This window comes from Euprymna scolopes, chromosome 38 (assembly GCF_053919585.1).
Source record: "Euprymna scolopes isolate OS-2025 chromosome 38, ASM5391958v1, whole genome shotgun sequence".
In the NCBI taxonomy this organism is placed as follows: Eukaryota; Metazoa; Mollusca; class Cephalopoda; order Sepiida; family Sepiolidae; genus Euprymna; species Euprymna scolopes.
The window spans coordinates 35338415-35348189 of NC_136519.1; positions in this window are offsets into that span (position 1 = coordinate 35338415).

Sequence of the window (9775 nt, forward strand, 5' to 3'; positions counted from 1 at the left end):
GTATTCCAACTATTGTTTATATGTATTCCAACTATTGTCTATATGTATTCCAACTATTGTTTTTATGTACTCCAACTATTGTTTATATGTATTCCAACTATTGTTTATATGTATTCCCACTATTGTTTATATGTATTTCAACTATTGTTTATATGTATTCCAACTATTGTTTATATGTATTTCAACTATTGTTTATATGTATTCCAACCATTGTTTATAGGTATTCCAACTATTGTTTATATGTATTTCAACTATTGTTTATATGTATTCCAACTATTGTTTATATGTATTCCCACTATTGTTTATATGTATTCCAACTATTGTTTATATGTATTCCGACTATTGTTTATATGTATTTCAACTATTGTTTATATGTATTCCAACTATTGTTTATATGTATTTCAACTATTGTTTATATGTAATCCAACTATTGTTTATATGTATTCCAACTATTGTTTATATGTATTCCAACTATTGTTTATATGTATTCCAACTATTGTTTATATGTATTCCAACTATTGTTTATATGTATTCCAACTATTGTTTATATGTATTCCCACTATTGTTTATATGTATTCCCACTATTGTTTATATGTATTTCAACTATTGTTTATATGTATTCCAACTATTGTTTATATGTATTCCAACTATTGTTTATATGTATTTCAACTATTGTTTATATGTATTCCAACTATTGTTTATATGTATTCCAACTATTGTTTATATGTATTCCAACTATTGTTTATATGTATTTCAACTATTGTTTTATGTATTCCAACTATTGTTTTTATGTATTCCCACTATTATTTATATGTATTCCAACTATTGTTTATATGTATTCCAACTATTGTTTTTATGTATTTCAACTATTGTTTATATGTATTCCAACTATTGTTTATATGTATTCCCACTATTGTTTATATGTATTCCAACTATTGTTTATATGTATTCCAACTATTGTTTATATGTATTCCAACTATTGTTTATATGTATTCCAACTATTGTTTATATGTATTTCAACTATTGTTTATATGTATTTCAACTATTGTTTTATGTATTCCAACTATTTTTTTATGTATTCCCACTATTATTTATATGTATTCCAACTATTGTTTATATGTATTCCAACTATTGTTTTTATGTATTTCAACTATTGTTTATATGTATTCCAACTATTGTTTATATGTATTCCCACTATTGTTTATATGTATTCCAACTATTGTTTATATGTATTCCCACTATTGTTTATATGTATTCCACTTATTGTTTATATGTATTTCAACTATTGTTTTATGTATTCCAACTATTATTTTTATGTATTCCGACTATTGCTTATATGTATTCTAAGTATTATTATATATTCCAACTATTGTTTTTATGTATTCCCACTATTGTTTATATGTATTCCAACTATTTTTTTATGTATTCCAACGATTATTTTTATGTATTCCAACTATTGTTTATATGTATTCCAACTATTGTTTATATGTATTCCAACTATTATATTTATGTATTCAAACTATTGTTTATAGGTATTCCAACTATTGTTTATATGTATTCCAACTATTGTTAATATGTATTCCAACTATTGTTTATATGTATTCCAACTATCGTTTATCTGTATTCCAACTATTGTTTATATGTATTCCAACTATTATTTTTCTGGATTCCAACTATTGTTTTTATGTATTCCAACTATTGTTTATTTGTATTCCAACTACTGTTTTTATATATTCCAACTATTGTTTTTATGTATTCCAACTATTATTTTTATGTATTCCAACTATTATTTTTATGTATTCCAACTATTGGTTTTATGTATTCCAACAATAATTTTTATGTATTCCCACTATTGTTTATATGTATTCCAACTATTGTTTATATGTATTCCCACTATTGTTTATATGTATTCCACTTATTGTTTATATGTATTTCAACTATTGTTTTATGTATTCCAACTATTATTTTTATGTATTCCGACTATTGCTTATATGTATTCTAAGTATTATTATATATTCCAACTATTGTTTTTATGTATTCCCACTATTGTTTATATGTATTCCAACTATTTTTTTATGTATTCCAACGATTATTTTTATGTATTCCAACTATTGTTTATATGTATTCCAACTATTGTTTATATGTATTCCAACTATTGTTTGTATGTATTCCAAATATTATTTTTATCTTTGATTTAATTTCACAACATCTTGAACAATTTAATTTTTTATTTGTTTAGAATTTGTCAATCTGTATGCAATGAACATTTAATTATAAATTGTTGATTAAGGAATAACTAGAAATTATTAAAAATTCGTCAAGTATATAAGTTGAGAAGTGTCCTCACACACATTCTCACTTTTAAATACACACACAAACACCTCCCCCCATATATATATATAGTAACAGAGAGAGAGAGAGAGAGAGAGAGAGAGAGAGAGAGAGAGAGAGAGAGAGAGAGAGAGAGAGAGAGAGAGAGAGAGAGAGATGTTATTTGTTTTTGTTTTTGCGATACATTTTGACTGAATTCAAATATTTACGGAAGTGGTTTTTTACCTAAATGCGAGTTGGGAATAATGTTCCCTTTAACCAACTTTATACATCCACATAGGGAGCGGCATAATATTGTTTTTAAAATATAATATACCACTAACAAGTGTTTCGTCGTCTACGACTCATCGGAGTGGTTGAATCTAGCGAGATTCAAAATCGGGACCCCGATATATTTATATATATATATATATATATATATATATATATATATATATATATATATATATATATATATATATAAACACGTTTGCTCAGAATTAAATGATGATCACTACTAATCATCAGTTCTAGTTTGCGGTTTACCCTGAAAAAGGGTTCATTTGCACTTTGGAAGGTCTTGTTTTTACTCCTTCAGGGACACTAGCCACCCTCCTCATCAAACAAGTCTGGTGGGGTACTAGTTTAGTCGCTGGTGACCCGACCATGAGGCCGGTAGTACTGAGTTACATGGTACCAGTAGCATATGACATGACCTGACATATATATATATATATATATTTTTAAAAAGCACAATTGTATATCAAATAAATTAATATACTTTAATTAAGTTTACAGATACTCAAGTAGAAATTATTTTGTACTTAACGTCTCTACATGATAATTACTCAAGCCAGTTAAAGGGAGGTAATTCAAAGTTCATATTTCATATACGCTCTCTTGTTATATTTGACATACTCTGATCTTTTAAACACAAAGGATTTGTATCCACAAAGCGCGAAATAAAATTGAAAAAATATTTTATCAAAACAACATATATAGTCATCTACACACGGTTTAGTTGTGTCACAACCTACCAGTGCTACTAGACTAGTACCTTTCCCCTGCCGTGGAACGACTTTAGAAGAGTCAGCAGCTCTACCCACAAGATCACGAATCGGTGCCCGCAAATGTTCCTCATCAAATAAGCACTTGCGCATCGCTTCACAGTGCTCGAACTGTTAGTTTGTTTACAAACAAAAGGACAGTGAGCTTCGCTGCACACACACACACACACACACACACACACACACACACACACACACACACACACATATATATAATATAAAGCTGAATATGTGTGTGTGTGTCTGGTCACAAATAGGCTCCTATATGGTTGACTATTTTAAAAACTGATTACATATAATGATAGAAGATGTATTGAGACACAGGAATGGGTATGCTTGATCTGACAGAACAGTAGTTCATTACAATTGTGTGGTCTGCGTTCGCGCCTGGTCCACAAAGTATGGAAATAAAAAAAATTAAAATTAAAAATAAAACGTTTACAAGTATTTCTGATATAGATGTACATAAGAATACTTTGATAAGTATATTTCAACTTAAATAGGGATGGTATAATAAAATTGTGGGGTCTGCGTTCGCGCCTGGCCTCCATGGAATGGAAATAGGAACAAACTTTAATAAAGACTTTTCATATCTATCTGCGTAAGTATACTTTGATACTTATGTTTCTGTTTGAAGAAATATAGTATAATAAAATTATGGGGTGTTCGTTCGCGCCGAACCTCCATAGAATGGAAATATGTTACAAAGTTTAACAAGGTTTTTTAATATAGATCCACAGAATATTGTGCTAAGTGTTTCAGTGGGAAAAGGTATGGTATAATAAATTATGGGGGTTATCTATTTTATTTTTACTTTCACCATATTTTGTTTTGGTTTTGATATCCGCAAATTCGAAGCTATCTCTTTACAACCCTTCCTTTTCATAAGCTATCATACTTTCATAAATCTGAGTCCATTTTCTGTAGGCTGTTTTTGAACCCAGTCAACGACGGGTACTTTTGCTAGTATATATATATATATATATATATATATTTATATATATATATATATATATATATATATATAAAAGACTAAAATCTCTAAATCACGCTCTCACAGGTGTGTTTTTACGTTTGAGAAAATATAGGCACATTTAAGATGTGTTTTCACAATAATAGGGGCAAAATAACACTTTTATAGTTAAATATTTAGAGATTTCTGAAGAATCTGAATTGGAATCGGTAATTGTATCGGAATCAGGAACAAATATTGGAATCGTCCCACCACTAATATATATATATATATATATATATATATATATATATATATATATATGTGTGTGTGTGTGTGTATGTGTGTGTGTGTGTGTGTGTGTTTATGGTAAAATGTTTTTAATTATATTTCACGCTTGATACTAATCCTAATTTATTTTTTTAAAATTTTAACTACAGAGCATATCAAAAAGATGAAAAAAACAGCTATAATCTAAATCCGAAGATGTTTTTCATCTTATCATTTATTTATTTTAGCATGTCAAAACGTCCCTTTTCCTGACAGCACATGTTTCGTCAGGCAGACACAATCGTATAATTATTATATCAAATTTGAATATTTTCCGCACTAACTCGTCAGCAAAAAAAAAAAAAAATTAAAAAAATAAACTTTAGAAAGAAAAAAAAAGAAATGAGGAAAACTATGCTTTTCCAATTATTTTTTTTTTACTCTTCTTTTTCATACTAATCCTTTTATTTATAAAGCTCGATGTATGGTTAATTTAACAACAGAGCACATAAAAATTGATGACAGGACAACTATATTCCAAAATCCAATATATTATGCATGTTATTACTAATTTCCTTCAAGTCAAAATATTAAAAAAAATAGAAAATATTAACAAATGTATATGAATATATAATTGTTTACATAGAGATAGGTATAATCTATGCTGCAAATTATCTGGTTAATTTTCTTGATGTACGTACATCAAATCTGTTGGCAAGGCCGCTGGAAAAATGGTCGGATCCTTCTATCGATCCAGTAGATATCTCACTGCTGATGCAATTCTCTATCTATATAAGAGCCAGATACGTCCAAGGATGGAATACTGTTGCCACATATGGGCAGGAGCTGCTAGAAAAGACTTGTCCCTGCCTTGATACGGTTCAAAATAAACTTCATGGCCTGGTGGGAGATGTCCTTTTCTCTTCGCTGCAACCTCTATCTCACAGAAGAGATGTTGCGAGTTTGTTTCTGCTTTATCGTTATTTTCATGGAAAGTGTTCGACTGAGCTTCAATCTATGGTCCCCCCTCGCCAAGCTTTCACAAGAAACACTCATCTAGCTGAAAACACTATCAATAATTCCCCCACTCTTTATCTGTGCCTAAACCTAAACATACATCTCATGATCAAAGCTTCTTTCTTAGAACTGCACGCCTGTGGAATTATCTTCCGTTTTCCTGCTTTCCAGCCGTCTATGATATGGTTGTCTTCAAGTCCAACGTGAACAAGTTTCTGATGAGCCGTTCCACTTAAGTTTACAAATTTACCGAACTTCCATTACTATCGAATACTATATTGTCCTTGTACTACTGTACATTCTTTAACTCTTATCCTTGAGTGGCTTATCGGCCTTGATAAGTTGTGACGCCTATGTAAAAAAAAAATGATGGATTAATATTATGGGTTTTATTTTACATTAAATAAGGAGTTAAAATAAATATAAAAAAACGGTTGCCTTTTGTCTTTCTTGGCTTTTTGTCCAAGATCAAAGTGGAGTATCTGTTCTGATGCTACACTATACTTTTTTGGTCTCGGTTAATGGAGGAGAAATCCTTCATGAATGATACATTTTTAAAATTTTTGTTACTATTCGGAGTGACCTTTTCTAGGAGCTGGTTCCCCCACATTAAAAACCAACCTTATATCTAAGTCTGCTCTCGTGGGGAGGCAAGTAAACAAATAAAAATAAGAAGGAGTTAAATATAATTATTAGAATAGCCTAAATAAATTATCCAAATATAAGGTAAGCGCATAATTGGTTCAATAGAACATTTAATTCTCAAAATGAACATTCACAAAATATCTTTAATTAATTAATGCTTGAAAAAAAATTAAATAGGTAATCAAGTATATTTTTAATATTGAATAACATCCCTTGCACCAAATTTAAAACTTACGTAACGGAGTAATAAAGAAAAATAAATTTTACGGAAAAAAGTTAATTAAATTGTAACGGACAGAATAATAATGTAATAATAAGGTTAAAAAGCCTAACATATCTTAAACTAATACGCAAAATTTACTAAGAAAGATATAAATATGACGTAAGAACTAGAAATTAGTTCCGTATTATAAACCTCAATTACACCCATCATAGATTTAATCGTACTTGACACGATTTCAGACAAAAATTATCATTTATTTTTAAATAAAAATTAAATAAATTAGTATATTAATATATGTTTAGTGTTGATTAAAGCAATATTCAAATGTTATATTAATACGTTAAATAAAGCTTGATAGCCTTTTTAATTAAATCAAATATGGATTTAATATGATGTCCGACTTTATGTGATCATGCCCAATTCTTTTGCTTTTCTTTTTAAAGTAAAATTTCTATTTTTTTCTGAGTAAAAAAAAATCAAGATTGACAACAATCATCTGATTGTTTCTGCACTACGCAACAGATGCTGTAAAGAAGTAGATATTTTGACATATTGGATCTTAGAATATAAATATGTCAATCATTTATTATATTATACGTACATATATATATATATATATATATATATATATATATATATATATATATATATATATGTGTGTGTGTGTGTGTGTGTGTGTGTTATTATTTATTCGAGGGCAAACAGTTACCTATGTTCGCTACAAACAGCCATCTGTTTAAGTAAATGAGACTTCGTCAGGCCAACCTGACTTGTTTAACCTCGAATAAATAATAATAAAAAAATTTGCTTTTGTTATCGGGCACTCTCTATCAACCTCGTTGTATTCGCTGGTCCTTGAACATCTAAAACCTATATATATATATATATATATATATATATATATATATATATATATATATATATATATATATATATACGGCAGAATCGCGTTGACACGCTGGTTCTCATCAGATCACAGATGTTAAGCAACGTTGAGCCTCGTTAGTACCAGATTAGTGACATTTGGGAATTCTAGGTACTGTATGTGCTCTTCGCTTATCTTGGCATTTGTTTTCAGTCGTTCTGTACATACGCTTCATTTTCCACTGGTATTTAACAATGTCGACGCAGGAGAGGTGTGGTTGTAGATTGCGCACCTCCTGTCACAAAACATTTATATATATATATATATATATATATATATATATATATATATATGAAACTCATTTGGAGCCCTGACTATACATGAATAATGTAGAAATGCTGTTGGATCCTCTTAGACACCTAACAATGTTTCTATAATTTTATTTATAGAAAAGCTCTGCACGCGTATTGAACACTTCTGCAACAACATGGATTTACTTCATGTAAACAATATATCTTTATTTTATTAATCAATTAATATATATATATATATATATATATTCGGCATAATATGTGTATACAGAGAGAACAAGAGAGAGAGAAAGAGAGAGAAAGAAAGAGAGAGAGAGAGAGAGTGTTGCAACCTTTGTTGAAGTGAGTGTTTCTAATGATGGAGGTCTGAACGGAGCTGAAAGAGAGAAAAAGACGCAATATCAAAGTCTCATGTATATCATGAAAAGAAACTGGAATCTTAAGGAGATATAAATCATACCAGTTATTATAGATGCCACAGGGCTTATGAAGAAGAACATGTAGTCCTACCTTACTAATATTCCTGTTGAGCCAAGTGCAAAAGAGATCCAGACGATTGCACTTGAGGGAACAACAGGGATACTAAAAAGAGCTCTCGGTTGGTATCAATAAAAAGCACGGCATTGTTGGCAGCTAGTTTGGCTGCCCCATACGCAACGTCACAATCTTCAAAGGAAGAAATTTTTAAAAAGTATATATATGTGTATATATTAGAAAGCTTCTTTAACATTAGACCTATCACTTTTCACAGCGATAAATAAATCTATGTATACCAACATATATCTTTGTCTTGTCTATAATTACTATTATATATATATATATATATATATATATATATATATGTATATATATAATATATATATATATGAACAAAAGATAAAATAAAATAAGCATACATATACATGAATAATTATATATATGTATGTATATAAACTAAATTAATATCCAAATTATAGGAACAAAAGAAAAAAAAAAACAATTTAATACACCTAGGTCAAAAATAGGTCAGCTTACTTAGATATCTACTCTTCCCATGAAAAACACAGGAGCGAACCCAACGCCAACTGTATCTTTGTCCTGTAAGTGTCTGCCCATTGCTTGATTAGGATGGGCGCGATGGAAACTAAGAAGCTGATTGGCTAACTAATAATTCAATAGCATGTGAGTATATAAAAACGCGTGGTAACCACAACTCTTCTCATAAGACTGACGAATTCTCACGAGAATGAAACGCGGAATAATCTGTGTAGCTTAATTGCCATATATAGTTTTATGATTTACTATATATATATATATATATATATATATATATATATACACGACGTACGAGATAATAACGTTAACATATAATCATGTTTAACCATATATATATATATATATATATATATATATATATATATATAAATATATATATATATATATATTGTGTGTGTGTGTGTGTTCGTGTAGTTATATGTCAGCAGGTGTATGTGTGAGGTTATTCCCAAAGACTATTAAGCTCGTACTTGGAAACAAATTATTATTGGAATGTGTTTATTGCAAGAAGGCTTTATTTGTGAGACGACTTTATCAAATAGATGCTGTGAATACAAGTGGAGTTCAGCACATGGGCGTCCATTTACAACGATAAACAAAGAGAGGTAAGTGCAGTTAGGACAGGTTGAAAGGAATTGTGTCGGCGCGCATGTCAGTAATCGAGAGGAGAGTGTTCATTTTCGCAGCTATGCAATGTCCAACCGAAGGCCCGGCCTTTATTATTGTCGACTTCTGCCCGAGGTGCGGACACAGCTGCCAAGAGGCCAGCGAATCGCGTGAATAGAATCTAGGGACCGAATTCGAAGGGGACTGACCGGCCGACCGTCGTGTGCACACGCTTCCCATGTATCAAACAGTAGATAATGGATCTATAATAACTCGACTCTGACCGGGATCTTTCATGTCAAGGTTTCTGGAATGGGTTTGTTCATCCGACTCCGGTACAGGAGCAACCGGCAAATGCGGTAAATGCGATGGGGATGTTTATTGGCAAGTTATTTAGATTAAAACTATGGAAATGCAGTTGTATTACGCAACGTACACATATATATACATTCAGAAAATACCTGACAAATATAC